The 25,831-nt window shown below is 39.7% G+C and overlaps 1 protein-coding gene and 1 non-coding gene across 4 annotated transcripts in view; both read left to right on the top strand.

The window, feature by feature from the left end:
• Positions 1–25,831, top strand: part of PCCA (propionyl-CoA carboxylase subunit alpha) — a 314,567-nt gene that overhangs the window by 267,490 nt on the left and 21,246 nt on the right. Inside the window, exon 22 of one of the 3 annotated variants that reach the window (XR_013544058.1) lies at positions 1,852–1,959. The exons of the other annotated variants lie outside the window; for them this stretch is intronic. The gene's annotated coding sequence lies outside the window, so the exon portion shown is untranslated. The remainder of the gene's footprint in view (positions 1–1,851; positions 1,960–25,831) is intronic. 3 annotated transcript variants of the gene reach the window in all.
• LOC140706138 (U1 spliceosomal RNA) lies at positions 2,059–2,221 on the top strand. The gene has a single exon (XR_012085859.1). It is a non-coding gene; the product is annotated as a U1 spliceosomal RNA (small nuclear RNA).

Genomic DNA, 25,831 nt, shown 5'->3' on the forward strand with positions numbered 1-25,831 from the left:
GTGGGTCTTACCCTTAACTGCCTACATTTCTGAATGAGTTTTGTTTTGCTTTTCATTATGGAAGTGCTTCGCATCATTTTGATTCTTTTAGAAGCTTTAAGCTTACTTCTGAACATGTATGTCTTTTTTAAATAACTTCAATATAATATACTTTTACAGCTGTGTAATCACTCAAAAAGATCAAGGAGTTGGTGGTACTAAAGATAGTGCCTTGCACTCAGATGTTTTATGTATGTTGTGGTGTTTGGGCATTCCTACTTTGCAAGGTTGGTTTGCGGTAAGAAGCAGCAACCTAGAAGATTTTGTCTCTCCCTGGAGCATCCAAGGAGCAAGGAGGCTCAAAGGTGTTGGGAGAGGGGTCTCACATGCAGCTTCTTGCCAGGTACTAGCACACTGGATCCTCCTAGCAAGTACCCACAGCAGGGTAAACAAGTGTAGCTGAGTGCTCAGTGGATTCTCTCTGTGGTGGCCAGTACCAGATGGTTAAGGGACTTCCTGTGCAAGAATGCGCTGTTGTTCACAGAGACTACATTAGGTAACTGGAGTAAACTTCAGTCTCTCTAGTGCTTAAGGTTCTTAGAAGAGGCAAAGTGTGGTTGCATGTTTTCAGGCTAAATCCAAAATAGTTTGATGACTGCCAGAATGCCTTTCCTTATCCCTTGCAATGAAAATGTAAAAATTAACGATTTCCTAGCATTTTATGACAATCAAAACCTGCTGCCCGAAGTATCTACCCAATTCTTCTATAGGGTAAACCCTGAAATTTGCTTCTTTTTCAAACTGTACACAAGCTCTAAATTACTTTGTAAATCTTTAGGAAGGTACAATGTTCCTTGTACTTTTAATAAAAATATACATTTTGTGAAACATCTAGAGAACTTAGACACTTAATAATATTGACCAGAATCCAGTTAAATAATTACACTGACATTAAGTTCTTCAGTTTAAATTCCAGTGAGGAATTGTAGTAGTTGAGAAGTTGGAATTTGCATTTTTTTTATTGTGTGCCAAGTCGTGTATCTGTTATGTGGCAGGAAATATAACCGTCTACTTTTTAATTAGTGAAAATACACTGCTGAGGTTTACACTAATGCACTTATATCAGCAGACATAAATAATACTATTCTGGTGATTATTACTCTAAATAAAAACATGCTGAACCCATTTTTACATGCATTTGATCATTTATCTGAAAGAATCTTTGATGGATAATGTGTATATGGGACACCACTTCAGTTATTTATTTTAAACATCATTATAAATATCTGAGTAATCCTACACAGGGAATAATACTGTAGGAAAAGCAGCTTGAATTAACCTTTTCTTTTCTTTCTGGGTTTTTCTTTCCTCTTTTTTTTTTTAATGGGGAATGTATTAGTGCTCTCTAATCTTGAATGGAACGGCAAATAACAATGTACTTTTATTGATGCCAATACCCATCCAAGCAGTTGTCCCTTGTGATATGGGTGTATCTAGAGGTAGGATTGATATGGTATACAGTGGTGCCTCGCAAGACTATTTTAATTTGTTTCACGGAAATCGCTGTCTTGCGAAAACATCATCTTGAGAAACCCGGTTCCCCATTGGAATGCATTGAAATCTATTTAATACATTCCAATTGGGGGGAAAATCACTGTCTTGCAAAAACTGACCATAGAAGACATCATCTTGCAAAACACAGTTCCCCATACCATATTGGGGAAAAGCAATCCCCTCACCTGCACTGCCTTTGGAAATGCAGTGGGTCTCAGATGGCCATCCCCCTCTTTCTCTAGCAAAGAAAGAGGGTGAAAGGAATCAAAGCAGCCCCCTGATAATGGTAACTCCTTTTGCCCTGATCCTTTACCACAGGGGAGAAAAAGAGGAAGAATGCAATACAAGACATCACCAGGACTTGCTGCCTTTGCAATAGGTCCTGATGAGGAGGAAAAGAGATGAAAAGGAGTCTAGAAAAACCAGGTAAATCTGCCTCTTGGAAAAACAGCAGCATACACTTTCTCCCCCACTTTTTTGGGATAAAAAAGTAGGTCTTATGTAATTAATGTGTTTCAATGGGAGAAAAAAACCCAGGGGAAATATCATGTCATAAAAGTGGTTTTCCCAGGGGGAAGCTCATCCATTGCACTTTGGGTGTGCTGCTGATCCCTGTGATTTCCCCAAATGTGGGGAACTCAACTGCATAATTTGTATTAATGGGGGATTGCGTTTGTGATTTCCCTGTTGTTTTTACAATCTCTTTGCCCTTTGGTTCCTGGCTGTTTTCATTATCCTCTACCATTTAAATTTGTAGCCATAGCCCCATTGGTGCTGCTTTGCAAGATGGTTTTTTTCTCCCATTGAAACACATTAATTACATAAGACCTACTTTTTTATCCCAAAAAAGTGGGGGAGAAAGTGTATGCTGCTGTTTTTCCAGGAGGCAGACCCTGGAAAGCCGCAGCATACACTTTCTCCCCCACTTTTTTGGGATAAAAAGTAGATCTTATGTAATTAATGTGTTCCCATGGGGGGACCCATCTTGCAAAACAGAGTAAAAAAAAAAAGGCTTGCAAAGCAAGGACCCAAACATTGTCCAGCGAAAATCACCCATAGGAACAATCGTTTTGCGAAGTGCAACATCGCTTTAAAAAGGTCATCGTCTAGTGAATTCCTTGTTTTGCGAGGTAATCGTCTAGCGAGGCACCACTGTATTTGCTAATCTCCTACTAGTGTTAAAAAATAATTAAAAATTACAGTTCCAGCAGAAGGAGGAATTCTGCAAAGTAGAATAGATTTTGTGCACTTCCTTCTCATATTCTAAATTAGTAAAGATGAGTCTGAGATTGCTTTCCAGTGGTTGCACACCACAACACAACAGCTATGAACATGTTGTTTGTTGATAAATCACTTCATGTGTTGTTTATTTGAGGCTCATGCAGTCAAGGGGTAATGGGAGTTTACTGCTGACTCCACACCCGGGGTTCTGCAGTTTCCCTGATAGCCTTACATAGGTGTGAACATCTAGAGGAGGAAGTCTGTACTCGTGCAAATCTCTTTGTGTAAATTCTGTCCCATTAGGGCCAGAGGAAATTATGCAACCTACTTAGCATACGTACTGTCTTATTTTAGTAATATGAGAAGGTGACTTATATGAATGTATAAGTTTGTCTTTTCTCATGATCACTAATCTTATGCCGCTGATTTACTAAAACCTAAATAAGACCACTCTGGTCTTGATTGACCTGTTGTTCCTTGTCTCTGGTTTTAGATCTTGATGCTAGTTAATAAGACATATTGATGACCATTAGAGAAATTTATTTTCTGTGTGTAAGAATGCTCTCTGCTTAAATCCTGAAAGGGTTTTTTTTTGCATGTTTGTGTACTCACTCTTTATAATGGACTGCATTATTTTTAACTGTTTCAGAATACAACAACTCTGCTATACAGTATTGCCACTGTAATATTCACGGTGTTCTTTTTTTAGTGTAGCAGTTGAAGTTTACTCACTTCTTTGGAGATCTTGCTTTTAGGAGATTGCTTAGGGAATTATAAGCAATGGCTGCATTTTTTGACTTTTTAAAAAATCCTATACCGTTGAAGTAATGAGCAGTGTTAATGACATATTTTTTTTTAATGCAATAATGACTAGCTAACAAATTACTTATAAAAACAGAACATATAGTTGTAAAGGAAACCCATGCATATTTGTCTAATAAACACAGTGGAGTGAAATTTAGTGTACCTTTTGAAGATTGCTCATTCATTGGTTTGCTGTAAGTCAGAGGCAACTTGGCAGCACATAACAACAATTCTCCATCAGGGTTTGTGATCAGATAGCAGTATTTGGATAAAGGGTGTCTATTGGACTTTATCTTTTTCATGCATATTTAACTGTCATTGTAGGACATCATCCTTCGATTGCTTTCACTTCTCAGAATAATTCCTCTTGAGTTTATTTATAAGGTTTGCTATGTTGGCAGAGTTATAAAGGAGAGTGGCTTGATCAGAAATGTTGTATTGAAAGATAAGAAATACTTCCTTTAATCAACAAAAATAACATATAACTCACATATAGAATGTTAAATATTATTTATTTAAAAAAGTGTAAAAATGAAGTAATCTTAAAGTAATCTCAGTTTATCATTATATTCAGCTATTTCAACTAAGACAAAATGTATTTGTTTTCATTACAGTATTTCAAAACTGCTGTAAAAACAGTGTGGCTGCTAATATCACCACAATGCTGAAAGAATTAAAACAAAATGATTTTTTTTCATACCCTCTCTTTTGGTTTGACAATTCCTGTTAATATCAGAAGGAGCAGCTCACCCAAGTTGCTCAGGAAAACAATATGAGTGTCAGTGTCACAAATGAAAAAAATACCAAAAGGAAAAGGAAGCAATTCTCTCACAACGGGACATGGTGTAGAGATGGATAACCTGCCTTCAAAGATTTTGTTTTGAGTATTATGATGTTTAATAAATTGTTTGCTTCAAAGGCCTTCGCTACAACAAAATAAGCAGCCTTCCTGCTATTCTTGTTCGCTGGTTGCTATAAGTAGCTCATATCCTGTCCTCTGTAGTCTCAGGTGGCTTGCTTTTGTTCATAAAATGGGAGCTGCCACGTTAAAGAGCCCTGCCACTTTTTAAAAATTATTAGACAGTTCATGATGTGTTTCAAGAATCAATTGAACTTCTTACATAAAGACTTGACATTTTAAATCCTTATAGAAATGATGCACAGGATTTGCCCAGCAAATAGGGTCATCTCATCTAATTTAAAAATGAGTGGGTGGGATGAGAGTGGAGTAGAGAGAAAAATTGATTATCCGAGTATCTGGCTTTGAGAAGACAGTAGTGAGGCAGGAGTACCCAGCATACTCTTAGGCATATTTAGCAAAACATGTTGGCAGGCACAACAGGTTGGATTTGTGCCAGGATACACTTAGTTCCCACCAAAATACATTATTTGTCATTAATTCCACACTGATTTTAATGGAACCTAAGAGCAACTCGTGCCAACCTAGCAGTTCTAAACCATGTACATGCGAGCAGATAAATAGATACCACCACGGTGGGAAGGTAACGGCATTCCGTCTCTAGTCATGCTAGCCACGTGACCATGGAAACTGTCTACGGACAAACACTGGCTCTATGGCTTGGAGACGGGGATGAGCACCGCGCCCTAGAGTCAGACACGACTGGACTAAAGGTCAAGGGGAACCTTTACCTTTACCTTAAGAGCAACTAATGTAGTCTGGACTAAGTCAAGTGTGGCTAAGGATTTACCATGAGGTTGTGATATCTTTGAAGATAGTGCAGAAACTTTATTGGCAGAATTTTTGTAAATTTCTATCTCCTGATAACATGCAGTACTCATCATAAGCAATTGTAGTTACCTTTTAAAAAAAAGAAAAGAAAAACCAGGATAAATTAAAATTGTTAATTTTCATGCAGTCTGTTACTCTGGACCACTACGGAATTGAGATTATCTTTGGCCAGAAACAGGAAGACAGTTGAAAAAATCCTTCCTATTTTTAACTGTGACTTTCTTTAGCATATTAAGTTACAGTTAGAGTAGGTCAATTAGAATCAGTCAAACCTATGGAGATGCTGATTACCAAATCCCAATTGATCCCCAGTGGCTAAGCAATAAAATTTTAACCACTGGCTATCATCAGGGAGTCTTCTCTTCTCATGAGATGGCCAAAGTATTGAACCCTCAGTTTCAGGATCTGTCCTTCCAGAGAGCACTCAGGGCTGATTTCCTTTAGAATGGATAGGTTTGTTCTGTTTGCAGTCCAGGGGACTCTCAAGAGTCTCCTCCAGCACCACAATTCAAAATCATCAGTTCTTTGGCACTCAGCCTTCTTTATGGTCCAGCTCTCACTTCCATACATCACTACTGGAAAAACCAAAGCTTTGACTATTCTGACAGGTGATGTCTCTGCTTTTTAAGATGCTGTCAAGGTTTGTCATCACTTTCTTCCCAAGAAGCAGGTGGCTTTTGATTTCGTGGCTGCTGTCACCATCTGCAGTGATCATGGAGAGATCATTCTAACACAGTGGAATCTTTCACTGGATGTTTAATGACATCCTAAGAACTTTTTTGTTTTGTTAAAATCTTTGACATTGTATCTTGTTGGTAACACACCCTGGGGAATTTTATGATATTATGGCTAAATGTAATTGAGAAAAACTGAATGCATCAGAGTAATCATGCTATAGTTTTTCTCTTCTGACAGGCTGTCCTTCACACAATTGGCATGCACCTGATGTTGAACTCAGGGCATGGCCAGTTGCACAAAGGATAGCCTGCAGGAGTGGAGTGAATGCTTTCACAGTTTCCTTTACAACATCATGGGAGCAAATAGATTTATGTCAATATATTATAAATAGACAACAAGGAAAGGGTTCTAGGGAGCTTACATATAATATGATAATAGAGAACAAAGACTTTGAAGATACTGCTGCTGTGTCCTTCAGAGCAGAATTGTTAACCTTTTAAATTACTGGATGTAGATGTGCCATTACCCAAGAGCCAATAAATATTCATTCATTCATTGAATTTGTACCCTGCCCCCGTTAGTGCCAAAGCACTATTCTCAGTGGAAAAATAATATTGAAAGCAACAACAACCCTAAAAACAGATGACACACACTAATCATATAAACCCATAGTAGACAGAGGAAGGGGGGAGATGGTCAGCTAGGGTCAATGTGGTAAGCTTCCTTGAAAAGCAACATCTTTAATTGCTTCCTAAATGTCAACAGACTAGATGGAGCTCCTCCAGAAGCTGATTCCACAAAGTTGGAGCCATCACAAAGAAAGCCCTATCTATTGTAGATGATATGGGCCTCCCTCAGGGTAGCCAGCCAGAGGAGCCTCAACTGGGATGATCTTGTGGGTTGGGTGGATGACATTAAGGAAAGGCACTCTGACAACTAACATGGCCAAAACCATGGAGGACTTGGTATATGAGTGTCAAAACCTTGAACCTGATCCAGGATACAAAGGGCAACCCATGGAGGTGAGCCAGAACTGGAGTAATGTGGTCAAATTTACTTGCACCCACCACCGGTCTGGCTGCCACATTCTGGACCCACTGAAATCTCTGGATCAAGCTCAAGGGAAGCCCCACATAGAGAGCATTGCAGTAGTCAATCTGGGAGATGACCAGGGCCTGCACTAAAGTCCTGAGGGAGTCCTCATCTAGGTACAGGTGAAGTTGGGCAATTAACCTAAGCTGATTACAAACTGATCTGGACAAGATTGCAGTCTGGTCCTCCCAAGGAAGAGCCAGGTCCAGAAGAATGCCCAAGTTATGCACTTGGTCCGTAAACTGGAGGGGAATACCATCCAGCCTATGGACCATCCTAACCTATCAGAAGTCCTGTCCCCCGCAGTAAAATCTCTGTTTTGTCCGGGTTCAGTTTGAGCCTGTTAGCCCTGGTCCATTCCAGTACTGAAACCAGGCAACGCTCAAAAGTCTGGACAGCATCTACTGCAGAGATGACCATGGAGAGACAGAGTTGCAGGTCATCGGCATACTGATGTTACCTTACTCCAGATCTCCTGATGACCTCCCCCAATGGATTGATATAGATGGTGAACAGTATTGGGGATAATGCCAATCCTTGAGGAACCCCACACCTTAGAGTCCAAGGTCCCGACACCTCCCCCCCTAGCTGAACTCCCTGGACAATAGTCCTCAGGGACAAATTGGAGCCAGCTCAGTGCTAAGTCCCCAGTACGAACCTCAGAGAGCCTGTTGTCAGTGGTATCAAAAGCCACTAACTGCTACCTGTTAGCCTCCCTTAAAAGGTCATCTGCAGCACAACCAGTGTTGTCTCAGTACCCAATTGAAGCCTGAATCCAGATTGAAATGGGTCAAGGCAATCCTGCTCTTCCAGGTATGTCTGCAGCTGATTGGCCACCGCTCTCTTGATCACTTTACCCAGGAATGATATGTTAGTGAACGGACGGAAGTTGTTTGATGCTAACTGGGGACATTTGATGATTGGTTGGATTAGGGTTTCGTTTAAATGGGAGGGAAGCATTCCCTCCCTCTGCAATGAATTAATAATGTTCATGACCCAATCAATTACAGCTCCCTTCATGGCTCTGCTCAGCCACGATGAGCAAGAGGGCCTATAGCTAGCTACACCCTCGAGGTTTCCTCCTTTACTACAGGGTCAAACAGAGCCAGCTGTGCAATGAGAGATGGGGCAATGATAGTCATCCCCGGATCAGCTAGGCTGCTGGTGGAGTGAGGCTTGGCATGAATGGCCTTGATTTTTGCTCCAAAAAAGGATGCAAACTGATCACTAGTAAACTCAGAACAATTCTGCTTGTCAGTTCATGGTCTCAACAATGTTAAAAGTCTTTCTTGCCCTTTTAGGTATGTTAACGTATTTATTGGCCATGGTCTTAACTGCAGCCCTATTTGTGCCGACTGATCTCTTCTTCACCTGTCTTCTTGATAACTTCATAGCTTGCAGCCCCTCAGTATACCAAGGGGCAGAGCAAAGTCTGGAGCGGAGAGGGCATTTGGGGGCAATTGTGTCAGTTGCATGGATCATCTCCAAATACCATCTATTGACCTGGGCTTTGACAGAGTCATCTACCTGGTCGGCCAGAAGCTCTCCCAGAGCATCTCAGAACCATTCCTGGTTGAGAAGCCTGCAAGAGTGGACCATTTTAATGGGTCCATTCTTCCCGTGGATTGGGGGGGGGTCACTGTTGATAGGTCAAATCTCAGTAGGAAGTGATCTGTCCATGACAGAGATTGGGAGCTCCCAATCCCCACCCTCAGATCACTATCCATCTGTACAATCAAGAACATTAGGTCCAGAGTGTGGCCAGCTGAACATGTGGGGCAGGTGACATGTTGAGATAGGTTCATGGCTGGAATGGACAGTTCTGATTCAGCATAGATGTGGAAGTTTCAATAGACTGGGTGACCTCTGCTTGTGAAATTGACATTTCATTCTACATTTCATTCTGTTTCCATATGTCTGTCAAAATAGAAATGTCCATGAAAAATTATGTTAAAATATAATAGTCATTCTTTGAGGTGCCACATGTTTTTGTCTTTTGTTTTGTTTTGTTTCTTTGGATTTTGCCTGATATACTTTTTAGAGAAGTCAGTTTCAATACTTCGGAGTCAAGTGCAGGGCTTAATTCAGGGGTGGACAAAATGCGGCCCTCCAGATGTTGCTGAACTGCAACTCCCATAATTCCTAGCCCACACAGCCAATAGTGAGGAGATTTGGGCCAAGCCCACACAGCCAATAGTGTGAGGAGATTTGGGCCTAGCCCACACAGTGAGGAATGTTGGGATTTGCTGTTCAGGAACTCCTGGAGGGCCGCACTTTGCCCAGGTCTGGCTTAATTGGTGGCAGGCTTGACTTTGGCATCTGTTCATCACATTTAGACTCAGTTCTTGAGCCCAAACATAAGAATGAAACACCTCAGTCATTTGTTTGGGCATTGGCTGTTTTTGGTCATTTCCCTATTTTTAAGGATTTGAATAATAATAGCAGGTCACTTATATGCTACTAATACTTTACTTGCACAATGAGTAAAGTTAATTCAGACCTGCTATCAGTTTTTAAAATCAGTAGCTAATGAATTAGCTTTTTTAATACAACCTTCCAGATTTTGCCAGTGGCTGACTGTAGGGTTCCACCCTTTGATAGCGAACCTTTTTGAATGTGGTTGAATTCTTCCAAACCAACCTAAATTGAGCTCTGTCTACCATTCTCATGTTAGTAACTTAAGGTCTGATAAAGGGACTTTATAACTTCAATTATAGACTGTCTCTTGACCCATCTTCTGTCAGTACATTTAAATAATATTTCAAAACATACGTCTCTTGGATTCAGATGAGGTGTTTTTAAGAAAGGGTGCAGGTATTTCATGGTGGGGTTTATTTCCATTGAACAATAACAATGAAAAGCTGTCTCTTAGACATAGATATGAAAGTTCTCCAGGATGTATCACAAAAATAAAAACGTTGTGGCACCTTTGAGTCTAACAGATTTATGTCAATATGAGCTTTCATAGATTGCAATCACCTTCCTTAGACACTGACACTCTGTTTTAGACACTCTGTTTTAGAAGTAGCTTGACAGGTGGGGGAGGGGTGGGTGCAAGATATAAGGCACAGCTCCACATCCTTGTTAGGGCCAAGGAATTAGAGCATTCATTCTCCAGCAATGGAGCATTCATTCTGTAGTGTATATTTGGAATTTTGTTCACGGAACAGTAGTTGGGTAAAGTCAGCAGATGACCCATAGCATGGGATTTCAAAAACCTGTCATTAGCTTTTTATTTTTAAAGCTAATATACTATCAGCCTTCTATTGACTTGAGAACAGTTAATCTCCTTCTTTGCTGAAATTATTCATAGCAGGGTGAAATCCCAAGCAAAGAAACAAAAATGTAGCACTGTAATCCTATTAATGTAAGCAAAAATGTACAAGTGCAAAGGGGGTCAATGAACTTAAAAGAAGGAGGTACTTCGACTGAAACTCTGTTCTCACTTCAGTAATCATTCCCATACTATAAAACATATTTTTTTATGTCGACCTATTCAGTTTTTCCTGGAAAATGCATTATTTGATAACTACCTGCTGATGTTGAATCAATCTTGTATGAAGTCAAGGTACAAAAACACTGCCAGATAGGAGAAAGTATATAAATTCCGTCCTTTTAGCTAAGCAGAGTGGAGATTAAATTGATTAGGTCTGAGAAGTTATTTAATTATACTTTGCTAATCATTTATATACCAGTAGTTGTGATAATAAGACAAATTTCAGGCAGAAATCCACAGTTTCACATTTAATTTTTAAAACTGGGAATAAATGTACTTGCTGTTCTTATTAAGAACAATGTGCCAGTTCTTGTAAAATTTGCTGGCATTCCTTGCTTGTTAGTAGTGATGTAATTCCAAATAATAAAGTATCAAGTGCTCATGACCTGCTCAAAGGTCCAGTGATAATGTGCTTTAAAGATTCTGTCTTCAGCTATGTGTTCATATGATAACCCCTAGCCTGCTCTGTGTTGAGAAGCTAGGTGTGAAGCCTCAAATTGTTATTGCTTCCTAAACTTTTCAGCCAGCTGAACTGTGAAGACTGTGGAAATTGATAGCATTTCATTTATGTAAAATATTATGAAAATATGCACACAGATACATGTTAAAATGCCATACAGTAAAACCAATAATAAATGCATTAGAAAAGCATTAATGCATAAATCAGAACTGATTCTTGGCCTTAATACTTTGTTTGTTGGTTCAGAATACAAAAACTATATCTTACCTTCAATTAAATGCTGAAATGCCACCCTTCTCCTTTTTTTCTCCCCATCAAAACAAATTTTGACTGACCAAATCAATGTCTGATTATCAGATGTAATTTTATAATTTCCTGGAAAATAAGATCGCTCCATGAATATAGGTTGCTTCTCTATGCACTGAGTTCTTAAATGTATTATACACTAAAATTAAGTCTAATTGGAAAACAAAAACAAAAATCTGACTCACTTCAAACAACAGCTGCAAAATATTGCCCTGAGGATGGAGGTTAACTCAATTGTGAAATAATGGCCAAAGCTCACACTCTTAATAACTGTTTTCTTTAGCCCTTGAGAAAACTCCATAATTTAATGTGAAATGCTTGGCAGAAAGAGCTTCGATTTGGAGACTGGCTCAGCAGGGAGGAAAGAGTTGAAAACTCTCTTATTACAAACACTTATATTTGCAACTTTACGTAATTTTCTCCCTAGAATAAATATTTCCTATGTTTTCATTTGGTTTGCGAATAATTTTGTGTTAGTGCAATGATATAGCTGACCAAGTGTGTATTCTTTATAAAAGCACAAAATACATACCATTTGTGGACTGTGACAGAGAGATTCTTTTTAGGTACAATGGTGTGCAGTATGGAATATGTTTATGTATGTATGACTGAGTATACTGAATCATATAGCCATTATATCAACATGGTATATACAGCACTATGCACGCAAATGTTTAATACTTCATGTGCAATATTTAAAAATCATTGCATTTTCTTTCTTTGTCACATAACTTAGAAATATCACACTTTGAAAATCAGAAATGTTACTGTTGAGCCTTCTGGATTTCTAGCAAAGAACTCTGCTGCCATTTCTGGTATGTATATTTTGCAGAGTCAGGTATTTCTTAGACAATGCTGCAGTAAGGTAAAGGACATCCATTGTTATAATAACTTCATAACACTGAAAATACTTTTTCAACCACTATCTAGCCTAGGCACTGTCTGTCCAGGCTGGCTGGTTAAAACATGCCTGAGGGCAATTTTCAGCAACACATTTTGCAAATATATTTCTACAAAGGAGAGTGGCCATCTAAAGCTTCTTGAGAGTTGCTATTCAATCTGGCCACCTGCTGAGGTGAGGGTGCCGTCTGACTGTAAACATTTGCTTGTGTAAGAGGGATTGCAATCACCACAAAATGTGAATTATTAAGTATTGTCCAGTATGATCATTACGATGAAGGAATTTGTTTTTCAGACTCACAAGGAAATTTAACCCAGAGGATTTTCTTCAATGTCTTTTAACATTTCAGACATATGAATGGTATTTTTTAAAAACAGGCACTTACTACTCATAGTGCTTGTAATCATGCTGAGGAAAGTAGGACATTTGCTACATACAAAATACATTTTCATCTATACTCTTTTCTTACAAGACATGTGAAGAACAAATTCTAGGCTGGCACCTGTAGACAGGAAGAGTTTCCTAGTTTTGCCAGTCACTCCAGTGGGGTAGAATAGACTCCCCAAACGATAAAACTAAAAAACCTTGTATTTTCTCTCGATTTATTGATGGGGACTTAAAGTACTGCATGCCAGTGGATATTTTTTGTTAAGGAATACCTGGATCTTGAATTTGTGGGAAACTAATATTGAGCTATAACCTGGATCCTCAGCTCTCCCACCATCCTTTCCCTCTCCAGGTAACTTCAACAATGAATACTTTACCACTCAGTGCTTTCCTCTTTATATCCTAAATTACTTTGAACTAATCATGGCATTATATTATGAATAGAATTTAATCATGGCATTGCGCTATGAATAGAATCACTATAATTAAGCTAAATCCAAGATGGCAGCCAGTGTTGAAATCAAGAAATGTAAGATATTTAGTGCATAAAGGACTCAGTTTTTTAAAAAAACATGTACTTTGTGAGATTTGCTGCCACAGAGTGAATCTGTGGTTTATCTAGGGATGGGCCTTTCGTTTTTACATGAAAGAAAAAAACACAAAAGAGGCTCTTTTTTTCTTCTTCCCATATTTTTGTTCTTTTCTTGTTTCCAAAAACAAAGCCTCTAAAACACAAATGATTTGCATTAATGAAAGAGGTGTACATTGAAGTTTTTTGTTTCTTTTTGTGTTTTCTCTTTTAACATGGCTTTCACATTTTGTATGTCAGATTGCCTAATAAAATGTTCAGCCAGTGGTGTCACAAAGTCTATTGCAAATATATGGTGATATGACCAACAAGGGCTCTTAGCAGCCAGTCAGGATGTCCAGGGGGAAGTGGAATGATGAATCTGTGTAAGAGACTGAAATCCAGTAAGGAGCATGCACTTTTTTTTCTTTTTCTTCACAGTCCTTTGGGAATGGGATTACTGTATGTGTGCTGAGCTCCTGATGCCCTCAATGTTGGATTGCTTTTGGCACCTGCATGTGTGTGCTTCCATCTTAGATCCTTTTCTCTTTTGCCTTTTTTCTCTTGATTTTCCACATTTATATGGATTTTCTTTTTAGGTCCTTTTCTTTCCTTAATTGATCTGGGGAGAAATCTCCATATTCTAGTGGTTTTGGTTTGGGAGTGGGGGCTTTGCTTGTATGTTTGGCCTCTCTTTGCTGGATTGCTCTTCTTGGTTTGGGGAAAAGAGGGTTGTCTGTGCATTTTTTTATTTCTGCTGGTTTTTTCCTTGAATAGGGGGAGCATAGTTTCCATGTTTGGTTGATTTTTTTAATTGTGTGGCTATTTACTATGTGTTTATTCTGTTAGAAGTGTATATTGGTGGGGGTTTGGATTACTTTTGCTTTTCAAGTAAATTGATTCTCTTTTGGCTTGTCTCTGCTTGTTTGGAGTAGTTTTTAAAGTTTATTTGGTGCTAGGAAACATGAATGGGACATCCAGAGTGAAAGAATCCTGAAGAGGCTTTTCTTCTCTTGTCAAACTGAAGGACCACTGCAAAAAAATTTTTAAAAAATGAAAGAGTTGCTGCCAAAAAAGAACTCAAAATGCAAACACAAAACTTTTTGCCATGCACAGTACTGGGTTTTTGCTCATGGTCTTTGTCAGACAGTTGGAAAAAAAGAGGTTTATCCTTTATTACAGTCTTGAAATCTTAAAATAATAAGAAAAAACAGCGACTTGGGTGGGAAAGGAGGTTTATCAATACAAATTTTGACACCTGTTCTAGGATTAGTTATTTTAATGTCCATCTGGTCCAGTACCTGACATAGCACTCATCATTTGAGTATTTTTCTGCTATCAGACAACACAAGACCAGATTCAATATAATCAGTGCCATTTTCCCTCACATTGGGGCTTTTTTGTTGTTCTTCTTCTTCTTGAGACAATGGTTTCTTTCATTCTGGGATTTGTTTTGGGGGATGTATCTCATTGCTACAACAGTCCTATGGTGAACTTATCACCATCAGAAGCGTCCAGTTAGTAGATTTTAATTAGGTCTTTAAAAAGAAAAAAGCTCTATTGGCAAAGGTGCAGCAATCAAGTTAATAAGGGGTTTTCCCCCCAATGAAGCAATTTTCAATGGCAGGACTTTGCAGTGCTTTGCCAATATGAGATACAGTGAGCCATAGTCTCCTTTGCTCATTTGGGGCACAACATTTGCCTTTCTGGTCTCACTTATAGTGTATTAAATCTCATTTTAATCCCAGCTAGAGAAATCCCATTGAGATCATTTGGGCCTGTGTTAGTGTTGATTGATAAGGCATGTGAGTGCCCCCCCTCGTTTGCGCATGCACGCATGCTCCATACATGTGTGCCAAGGGGGTGCCCTGCCTTCCCCAGCCGGTCCGCGGGGCTAAAAAGGTTAGGGACCACTGGTATAGAGGACAGAGTGACAAACTAGGCTCAAGAGACCTGATTTCAAATCTACTTCACCATGGAAACTCACTGGGGATGCGACGGAACTGGTAGAGGCCTCCTTAAGTATCTCACTTCTCTTGAAAGCATTGTTAGGGATGCTGTAGTTTACTTCTAACTTGATGGCACACGACACATGAAGTCTACCTACTGGTTATTAGAAAATGATGACATGTACTTGTTTTTATACTGTATAATGAAGAGCATTACCATTCATTTACCATATTCTGATGGGATAAGTGCAGTTATCACATAATACTGAGTCACTTCCAAATAGGATCTTGATCAGATGTAGGCTCTGTTTTTAAATGGAAGTAAAGCTCATTGTAATCTCTTTAATTGGCATGTGAATAGGTTGTGGTTAGCTGAGTAGCATCTGACTCAAAACCAAGTTTAGTTTTTATATAAAAAGAAAAGTTAATTCATTTTTTATTTGCTGTATTTTGCTTAGGTAAAGGTTCCCCTTGACAATTTTTGTCCAGTCGTGTCCGACTCTAGGGGGCGGCGCTCATCCCGCTCTTCAAGCCATAGAGCCAGCGTTTGTCCGAAGACAATCTTTCCGTGGTCACATGGCCAGTGTGATTTAGACACGGAACGCTGTTTATCTTCCCACCGAGATGGTACCTATTTATCTACTCGCATTTGCATGCTTTCGAGCCGCTAGGTTGGCGGGAGCTGGGACAGGCAACAGGTGCTCATTCCGTCGCGTGGATTCGAACTTACGACTGCTGGTCTTCTGACCCTGCGGTTTAGCCCACAGCGCCACCACTTTATATTACTACTTTAAAAAAAAACATTTTTGAACATGTGGATTCATTAACTTTCCTGTTTCTTTCACATGATAATTTAGATTTGCATTTATGGCGTTCTGACATTAACCATTTAAAATTAAGAGATCATCACTTTCCAGTGAGAACATTGCATGTACTGTCATTTCAGTTGTTCATGCATCCAAACAATTTAGGTCTTAGTTCATCCGATGGCTTATATATATGCCATATTTGATATGCCAGTTCTAAATACAAGTGGTGCCTCGCTTAACGAGCGCACCGTATAACGATGAAATCGCATAGCGATCCGTTTTTTCGGATCGCTAATGCAATCGCTCAACGTTTTTTTAATGGGGAAAAATTCGCTTTGCGAAGACCGGTAAGCGTTTCGCTTACCGATCTTCGCAAAACGAACACCACCGATCAGCTGTTCGGCGGCCAAAATGGCCGCCGGAAGCCGGGAAATGGCCCAAAATGGCCGCGCGCAGCGTTTTCGCGCCCTCGTTAAGCGAGGCGAGGGCGCGAAAATGGCTGCCGGCCATCCTGAAGCATCGCTGAACGGTGAGTATTTGGCCCATTTGGAACGCATTAAACGATGTTTAATGCGTTCCAATGGAAATCGCTGCCCCGTTCAGCGATGCTTCAGCATAGCGAAGGTTAATCCGGAACGGATTAACCTCGCTATGTGAGGCACCACTGTAAACTGCCATTGCCCTTTGTACATGTCTTTGGTAGGACCATTGCCTCTTCATAGCCAGTTCATATAACCCTGGATATATGCTCAACTATATGTTGAGTACATCTAGTCAAACTTAGTGTTTTAGAAATTGACAGTATTACACTAAAATGAATTTGAGGTTATGCATTGACCACTCTGAGGTACACTCATGTTCATTGTAACATCCTGTAACTAATGGGTACTTTGGATCAAGACTGACCAGCCAGGCATCTCTCATGATCCCCCAATATGGTTTTCTCAAGCAGGAATTTCTTCTCTCTGATAAGTGGTTTACGCAGAACCCTTGTTATGCAGGCAGTGAAGCATGAAATTAGTCTTTTCCATTTTCACTTCCTGTGTGCATACATTTAATATGAATCAAAACGCATACATGATTTGGCCCTGCTTTTGTGCAGTTCCTCCATCATGGAAAGGGAGTGAGCAGGTCAAATAAATTGGGTCAGCATAATTGGAGGTTTGACAGGTGAACGGGGAAAATCCTACTTCTACAGCTTAGGTCAAGTTTGTATGTTCTGAATAACTTTAGTCTTTCTAGGAAAAAGGTGTAGAGCCTGTAATATTACTGATTATGTCGCAGACCTACTTTATGATAGAAGTTTTCCTCATTAATGTTTGAATTTGTTTTACTATGAAAGAGAGAGATTGAGAGAGAGGGAAGAAGACAGTGAGAGAGAGAAACTAGAGGATTCTTTTAGCAGTCTCCATACATAGACCCAGGAGCAGTTAAGTGATGGATTGTTTCAGCATAATATATTGACAGTATCAATTGGATGTTATCAAGCAGCTTAAGCTAATGGAATGATTTACTTCATGTTTAACTGCCTTTTCCATTTAAAGGTAGCAAATGCTCTGGGACTTGAGCCTAAGTGAACAAGCCATATATTTTCTCCTGTTAACACCAGCATCAGAGACATGCAAGTGATGGGAGTGTTACCCTATTGCTGCAGGCTGTAATAGGCTCCTTTAAATGGTCTTGAGGGGGAGAAGTGATTAATGATTAGGAACAGGGCTGTTACACAGCTTCACAGCTCTTTTTTTCCTCCATGCATTTCCATTTGTGTCAACTAGCTGCACACTTGGGAGGTGTTATTTCCATATAGTCAACACAGTTTATTTCTGCTGTTATTTTTTTTCCATTTTCATGAGTCCCTTTGGTTGCCCAACCCAAGCTCACATTTCTTCAGAAGTATCAGCTTTGCTAATGATAAAAGAAGATTATATGTACCATTTTTCATTAGGCTACTGACACACAAAAAAATCAACTGTTGAACTTTAGTGTCATAGTAGAAATGGGGATTTCTTTCATTATTGCACACCAGCACTAGGGCCGTGTGGTGTGTTGGGGGAAGACCTGCTGAAATTAATTGAGTATTAGACTGTCATCTTGAAATAAGAATAATTGCTACATATTAAGAAATTACATCTACAGCATGTACAGTAAAATACATTACAGCTCTTCTGTCAATAAACTTCAAATTTCTATTTTTGGTTGGACTGCTTCATCCAATATTGTATTATGTTATGTAATGGACTATATTATATTGTTTTATCTGATGTATGTTGCAATGGCCTGTGTGCCACACAATAAACTTACTTTGCTTACTTGCTTCATTCAGCCTTTAAGAATTCTCAGAGAGGGACAGTAATAAGAGAGACTAGGAAGGTAAAATAGATCATAAAACAGATATGCATCACACATTTATTTATTCATATGAAGCATTTATACCCCACGCTTTAGCCAAAAAGTCTCCCAGAACTGCTGATGGAATAAATGGAATGACAATCCCTGCCCTCAGGTTTACAATCTAAATGCTTAGGAATAAATGTCTACATATAAGGAACTAGGGTGGGGGATGGGAGGGGAAAAATTCAGTTTAGTGCCGTAAGGGCACAGCTGATGGAATAGTGGACAATTGCTAGAATAGCTGCTGCCCAGATGACAGCAGATCAAGAAGAAGTGAAGTAGCTGCTGCTGCTGCTGCTGCTCACTCTGCCTTTCACAGCTGCTCTGTGTCTCAGGAGTCAGATGGCCAAATGCCTTCCCAGAATGCTATGTAAGCAAACAGCTGGTCCTTTTGTTTGCCCTCCTGTGATGTGTAGGGTCTCAGACCTGTAGCTGGCCCTGTCTTCTCCTATTGGCTGTCCAGATCAGCTGTGAATTTTGGGGAAAGAGGCCTTGTGTAGTTGCAGCTGATAGCTGGAGGGAGCATGGCTCTCAGCACAAGATTTGGTGTGGGGGAGGGACTGGCTGCTACTCTTTCTCCTCTGTGACCAAATCACTGGCATTGGAAACTGGAGAAAGGGCGATGCAGCAGCTGAGCCCAGGCAAGATGGAGAAGTGCCTGACTACTGGTCTCAAATTAATTTCCCCAAAGCTTTTAGCAATATTTTTCACCAAGCAAAGGCAGTGGAGCAAGCAAGGATCACCCATTGGCCAAGTCAGCACCTGATACTCTTTTGCCAAGCAGCGATGCCCATAGTACGGCAGGTATTGAAATAACAGGGATGTGTGATTCTTCTTGCACACAGGGAAAGAAACAGGTGATTCCTTGGCTGCTTCTCAGCCCATCTTTGCATCTGGGTGAAATAACCTCCTTCTCTCCTCCCAGAGTGATGGGATTGCACAGAGGAGGAGAAAGATCTGTAAAGTGCCTCTTTTTCTCCTGAGCACAAAGAATGTGGACCCTGCTTGTCCAAACCTTCACACAGACAGCTGCTGGGCATCTGACAGGGCAGAAGGAGGCAGGTCTTTTCTCATTGTGATTGGGAGGGAGGTGAACCACAAGGTACAGTAACCATGATCCACTGCCCATCCACCTGTGGGCAGGTGTGGTAGTGGTATGGTTGTCCAGATGCCCAGCAGCAATGGCATATTTTTCACCGGCACTGAACAGAAGCAAAGGGCAGCATTGAGAAGGCCAACACTAACAGCCCATAAAAAGCAACTGACTGTGCCTCCCCAAGTACTGTTCCACACAGTAGCAGGTAGAAGAGTGAGTATTTAGTTGTGTATTTTGGATGCATGGGGTGTTGTATTCCTGTGTGTTTCGGTTGGGTGAGATTGACATCAGGAAGGCCACATAATGCAACCCTGTGTCATAAAGTCCTAATTAGTTGGATTTCCCCCCTCTGCAGCTAAACCTACTATAGGAAGCTCCTGGAAAGATCTGGGTGGTCCTTCATGATACTTGGGATGCAAAGGTTTTGTGTTTTGCATTAATGGAAAAGCTAATTGCCAGCAGGGGTGAATTGATAGCAATAACACCATTTGACTTCCATTTATTTCATATTACAACTAAGAAAACACGAATTATTCCCTCCCTTCCACTCGGCTCATGTTCAGCTTTGGAAAGATATGCTAGTATGAAAGATTATGTTTACATTCTGTACATAGGATAATTAGTATCTACTAATTATAATGGTATAGTATTTTATTCTGTAAAGTAAGAATATTTTACTGGAGAGAAGGGAGTTGTGTTTTTTAACGGGGTTATTAAATAATGGTTGAATATTGCATTTGAACTGAGAGTCATAGGAGCCCTTGTCTAGAAACACCCATGGTCAGGGAGCTGGAACAGGTTCAGCATAAAGAAACACTAAACCATTAAGGGATTTGTGTCTATGTGGTGGTTTAGGAAAAACAGATGGGTTTAGCTTTGGTGGAAGTATATAAAATTACAAATTGTGAGGAGAAAGTGGGTGATGATTTTCTTCTTTTCTCCCTCAACAGTGGACAGGGCACAGATCTACCAGTTAAATGGTGGGAGGGGAGAGTTCCTGTTTATATTGATAAGCAATAGATTTGAGATAGAGGAGCCAAAAACCCCTCAAACCTAAACACATTACATTCTTTAATTATTACGTCCCGTTGAGCTAATTCCAATTTATAGTAACCTTCCCAGTGTTTTCTAGGTGCAAAGTACATAGAAGTGGTCTACTAGTCCCTCCTTCTGGTAATGTACTGGGACTATGCAGGTTGCCTGCAGCTGCTAAGCTGGCAGGGCATGTTATCCCCTCATTACACAAACTCCTGGTGATCAAAACCTCCATCTTCAGGACGTACAATTGGAGATTCAAACTTCCAGTCTTTGGCTCTACAGATGTTCTAACCCACTGAGCTGTAACCCTCTCACACTTTACATTCTTTCTTTCTTTCTTTCTTTCTTTCTTTCTTTCTTTCTTTCTTTCTTTCTTTCTTTCTTTCTTTCTTTCTTTCTTTCTTTCTTTCTTTCTTTCTTTCTTTCTTTCTTTCTTTCTTTCTTTCTTTCTTTCTTTCTTTCTTTCTATATACCACTAATCTGGCAGCCAAGGCAACTCTGGGCGGTTTACAACAAACAACATAAAACAATAAAGTAACAAAATAGCAAATAACATCAATATATGGGGCAAAAATAAAAAATCATAAAGTGCAGTGAGGATAAAATTACAATACAATAAATACAATTAAAAGTGTAGAAAAGTATACATAATATATTATTAATCTGTAGAATTTGCTTCTATCTTTATAGAATGGTGGCCACTGCCTGTGGTTTGTTTTAAAAGGACAACTGGACCAATTCATAGAAGGATATTACCTTAATGGAAACAGGAAGCTGTACTAGCTTGCCATTTATTCAGATTCCAGCAGGGCTGGGAGTTTTTTGTGGGTAAAAAGGCATTAGACAGGAATTTGTCAGTCTTTTAATGAATGTTTCCATTCTCTAGACCTCATAAGAAATGGGGCAGGTGGACAGTGTAAATAAGATGTCATAAAACATGTAAATTTTAAAGAAGAAAACACATACCTTCCATTCTAACGAAAACTGAAATCAGATGTTGATGGTTACTAGGGTCAGAAAATATGTCTGGCAAACAAAGTAGTCTCCTCTTGTGACCATAATATTGAATTTGCTTTTTAAAAATGTTCTGTAATGATGCATGTCAGAGTGATATTTCAGTTGTTCGCTCAGTATGCAATCAGAAATTTGGTTCTGTAACCCTGAATGCATCATTTAAAACTACAGTCTTTAGCTGTTCCAGATCTGACACCCATCGATCAACCAATCAAAATCCAGTTTTGTTGAGACCTCATCCTCCATTTCTATATCTCTTTAAAAAATACCTGCTCTATAGGTGATTCAACAAACTGAATATCAGAGGCTCAACATGTCCTGTTTGTTATAGCCCCTGGCAGGCTACTAAAACCTACACTCATGGTTAGAGGGCTTGTTTTAGTCTGCCAGGTTGAGTACCCAGCTTGGTGAGGGGGCAATGTGTAGCCTACATGATTAAGTTGTAAAGAGAGTGCTTGAAGCGCTATGGGGCGGTATATAAGCAGCACACTTTGCTTTGCTTTGCTTAGTTCTGCATCTTCCATCTAGTTCTCTCCACTCACTCTCTTTCTCCATCTAGATCTAAAATACATGTTTGAATCAACTTCAGCATTGTGTGAAATTCTTTCACTATTAGGACTCGTGAGACTGTACATGCAGCTGGAAAGTTGGAAATAAGAAGAACCTGTTCTAGAATAAAATTGAAATAATTTCGGTGGCAGACTTGTATATCACAATCTTGATGTCAGTGCTTGCCCCTAGTTTTGTTTGGTTACGCTATCAAAACCAATGTTTATTAGGGGGAGAACTTTATAGAATACTTTTGCCTAATATCTGTATTCCGCCTTAATTGGGAGTTCTGTTGGTCTGGAATATATTTAACTCTGTTAAGCACAGAAATTCAAATTTATTAATTTTCTTAATGTTGCTTGAGTTGTTACATTGAAACTTTCTCCGCATCCTGACTTAGCTTTGGCTACTTCTTCTTCTGAGACTTGTGGTCTATTATTATTTTTTTCAAGCACTGTATTCATAGAACCAAACCAAACGCCCTGCGGCTTCCTAAAGAAAAGCAATCTTATTGTGTCAGAAGCTTTTGCAGACTAGAGCTCTTGTAATACATCTGATGAAGTAAACTCTTTAGTTTACAAAAGCTTATACCATATTAAAACTGTTAGTCTTAAATGCCCCACTGGACTCTTTGTTTACTTTGCTACAACAGGCTAACATATCTACCCCCCCCACTAGAATTTAATGAACACATGTCTAAATTTCAGTTTCTGTTCAGCCCGCTTCCTCCACCACCTCCTATCCTAGATAGTGCTTGTAAGCCATGAGGTAAACTTTTTCTCAACACATCAGTGTGGCACTTTCTGTAGATTTTCAAGAAGTCTTCATCTCATGAGCAGATTTCTAAGGAACCTCATCTCCATATGGTTTTACTGGATAATCCTTTATCCACCATCTTCAGCTCTCATTCCCTTGCTTTCTTGCCTGTGGCTACATTTCTATCTCTGCATCAATTAGCCCAGTGATTTATACAACAAGCAAGCAGTTTAGAGGTAAATGGTACACAATTAACATCTCATTCCACCATAAAGGGTATGCTAAATAGCCCAGTCACTGCTTTCTCTGCCTGGAATTGAAATAAGTGTTTGTCCTAATTCATATGCTATCTGATGTGAAGTGGGCCTGCTTTGTGCTGCACTACACCATTAATCTAATTATAGATAGCTGCAAATGAAGTGCTGTCTGAGCATAGAAGCTGAAGAAAAATAGCGCTTTTGTCATTTAGCATGACTCTGTGAAGCAAGATCACACTTTGCATGGCAGGCTGGCAAAATGCAGATCTGAATAATATTGCTGCCTGTTGCATGCTTTCTAATTACAAGAGCCTTGTAAACAGAAGTAGGCGCTGGTGTAAATAGAGCTGTAGATACGCTGTCATGTTGCTTATAGGAGGAAAATCCTCTGAGTGCTGTTGTATTAAATGATGCATCCTGATTGACAGCTACCTTGAGACTGCACTGATGGAGTTGTCAAAGCATTATGCTAACAGGCTGCTCCAGTGACTGCAGATGTACAGAGCTCTGCTATTCAAACAGCTTTCTAACTGTTATCTGTTCATTTTACCTTGTCCGGCTGTGTTGTAACTCCACACAAGGAGGACAGCTACAAGCTTTATTCCTGTATGCTTTTGACTCTGACTGCTCAACCTTAACCTAAAGTGGAAGGAATCTGTTTTGTGAGGCTTTAATCCTTCTTGTGGAGGGTTTTCCCCCTGTTTGAGTGTTATATACTACATGATGGATTTAAAGGTGAGAATTATGAGCAAAATTAATTGCTATTTGAATTCCTTTTTGTTCCTAAGATATGTACTACTAATTCTGATGTTCTCTTTTCTATCCCTTGTCGATTAAATACTAGCCCATTTTTAACCTTTATCTTTTGCACTGTATATTTTATGAAAGATTTGTTTTCTCTTGCCTGGAAAAGGGGTTTTTTTTATATGGGGAAGCAACATCTTCATTCTTTGCTGTAAACTTGAAAGACCCCTAGCAGACATTTCTGTTAACTGAATGAAGTTACATATTTTCCTAACACAATGTTCACTGAGGACATAATTTCATAGACAATACTGTTCATGAATTGGGATATTCAGGATTAATTTCAACCACTATATTAATTTGTTCTTCACAATAGCACAAATTTTCAGTTGCTGTGATCAGTTGTTTTTCCCCAAGAAATGATGGTTGTATCCACAGAAACTCTTCAAAGAGCCATAGAATGGAAGACAGTTGTCTTTATTCAATCAGTTTGTCCACTGGCTGGATAGCTTAGTGAACTGGGAACCCAGCTGCAGGTCAAGAGTTTAATTCCCCACTGTGTCTCCTGAGAGAAGTAGCAGCCTATGTAGCCTTGGGCAAGCTGCACAGTCCCAGGACACCCAAAGAAGAAGGAGAGTGAACCACTTCAGATTGCTCTGTACCTAGAAAACCCCAGAAAGAAGTGTTAGAAGTTGTACTTGGTGGCACGTAAAAAGACTGTAAGGGATGTGGTGGCGCTGCGGAAGGGACGTGGTGGTGCTGCGGGCTAAACAGCAGAAGCCTTTGTGTGCTGCAGGGTCAGAAGACCAGCAGTCGTAAGATCGAATCCACGCGACGGAGTGAGCTTCCGTCGCTTTGTCCCAGCTCCCACCAACCTAGCAGTTCGAAAGCATGCAAATGCAAGTAGATCAATAGGGACCACCTCGGTGGGAAGGTAACAGCGTTCCGTGTCTAAGTCGCACTGGCCTTGTGACCACAGAAGATTGTCTTCGGACAAAACGCTGGCTCTATGGCTTGGAAACGGGGATGAGCACCGCCCCCTAGAGTCAAACACGACTGGACAAAAATTGTCAAGGGGAACCTTTACCTTTTACCTAAAAAGACTGTAGGGAGACTTGGAGATGGTGGTACTTCAAAGCTTTCAGAATGAATAACAAAAATATTAATGCTAACTGGGCAAGTGCAGGATGAGGACTTTGAAGTAAAAAGAAAACTGATTTGTGGGAAAAATTCATATTTTGAGTTGCATATTTAAGTACATTTACTAGAAACCAAGTCTTGCTAAATTTAAGGGGATTTTCTTCTAAGTAACCAAGCACTCCCTGTCAAACATAGAGTTCTATAACACCTTAAAAAGTAACAGATTTATTGTAGCTTATTATTTTAGGCACCAGAGATGCATGCCATGTTGTCCTTAATTGGCAGGAGAAAAGATTTCAAAAGAATTCCAGCCTACAGTGGCAAAATGAGGGCTAATTGAGAAGTGAATCTCTTTCCTGTAATCCCAGTATTTAATTGTTGTCTTTGTGGTGTTGGGTTTGTTGGGAAATGTTTCATTTTTATTGTCAACTCCACAGAGCAGTATTTGTCACTTGTCCGGTGGTATACAAGTATCAGTTTCTTGACCTACTAGGAGTACTGATATAGCAAAAGTAGGTGACTGAGTTATCATTTATTTCTGCTATTGATCTTAACATAGAATTATCACAGGTGGCATTTTAAAATTTTTCTTGTTGTCTGACATTTTTCCTCTTCCCAAGATATGTATCTAACTATATATGTATCAAGGTGAGCAAGGTAGCCCCCGCGGCTGTTTTTGAGCCTCAGACCTCCTCTTTTTCCAGCAAAATGGGGTGAATTGCAGTTCCTAGAAACCACCTGGAGTGGTGATTTGTTATTTAAACAGGTCACATGGCACTCCTGCACCATTTAGCACCCTCAAACACCTGTTTTCATGAACTGAAAGTGGACTTCCAGCTTCTTTTGATTTCATATTTAGTATTCTTGTCAATCTCTCTGGTTTCCAGATAGC

The sequence above is a fragment of the Pogona vitticeps genome, chromosome 3, assembly GCF_051106095.1.
Source record: "Pogona vitticeps strain Pit_001003342236 chromosome 3, PviZW2.1, whole genome shotgun sequence".
Lineage (NCBI taxonomy): Eukaryota > Metazoa > Chordata > Lepidosauria > Squamata > Agamidae > Pogona > Pogona vitticeps.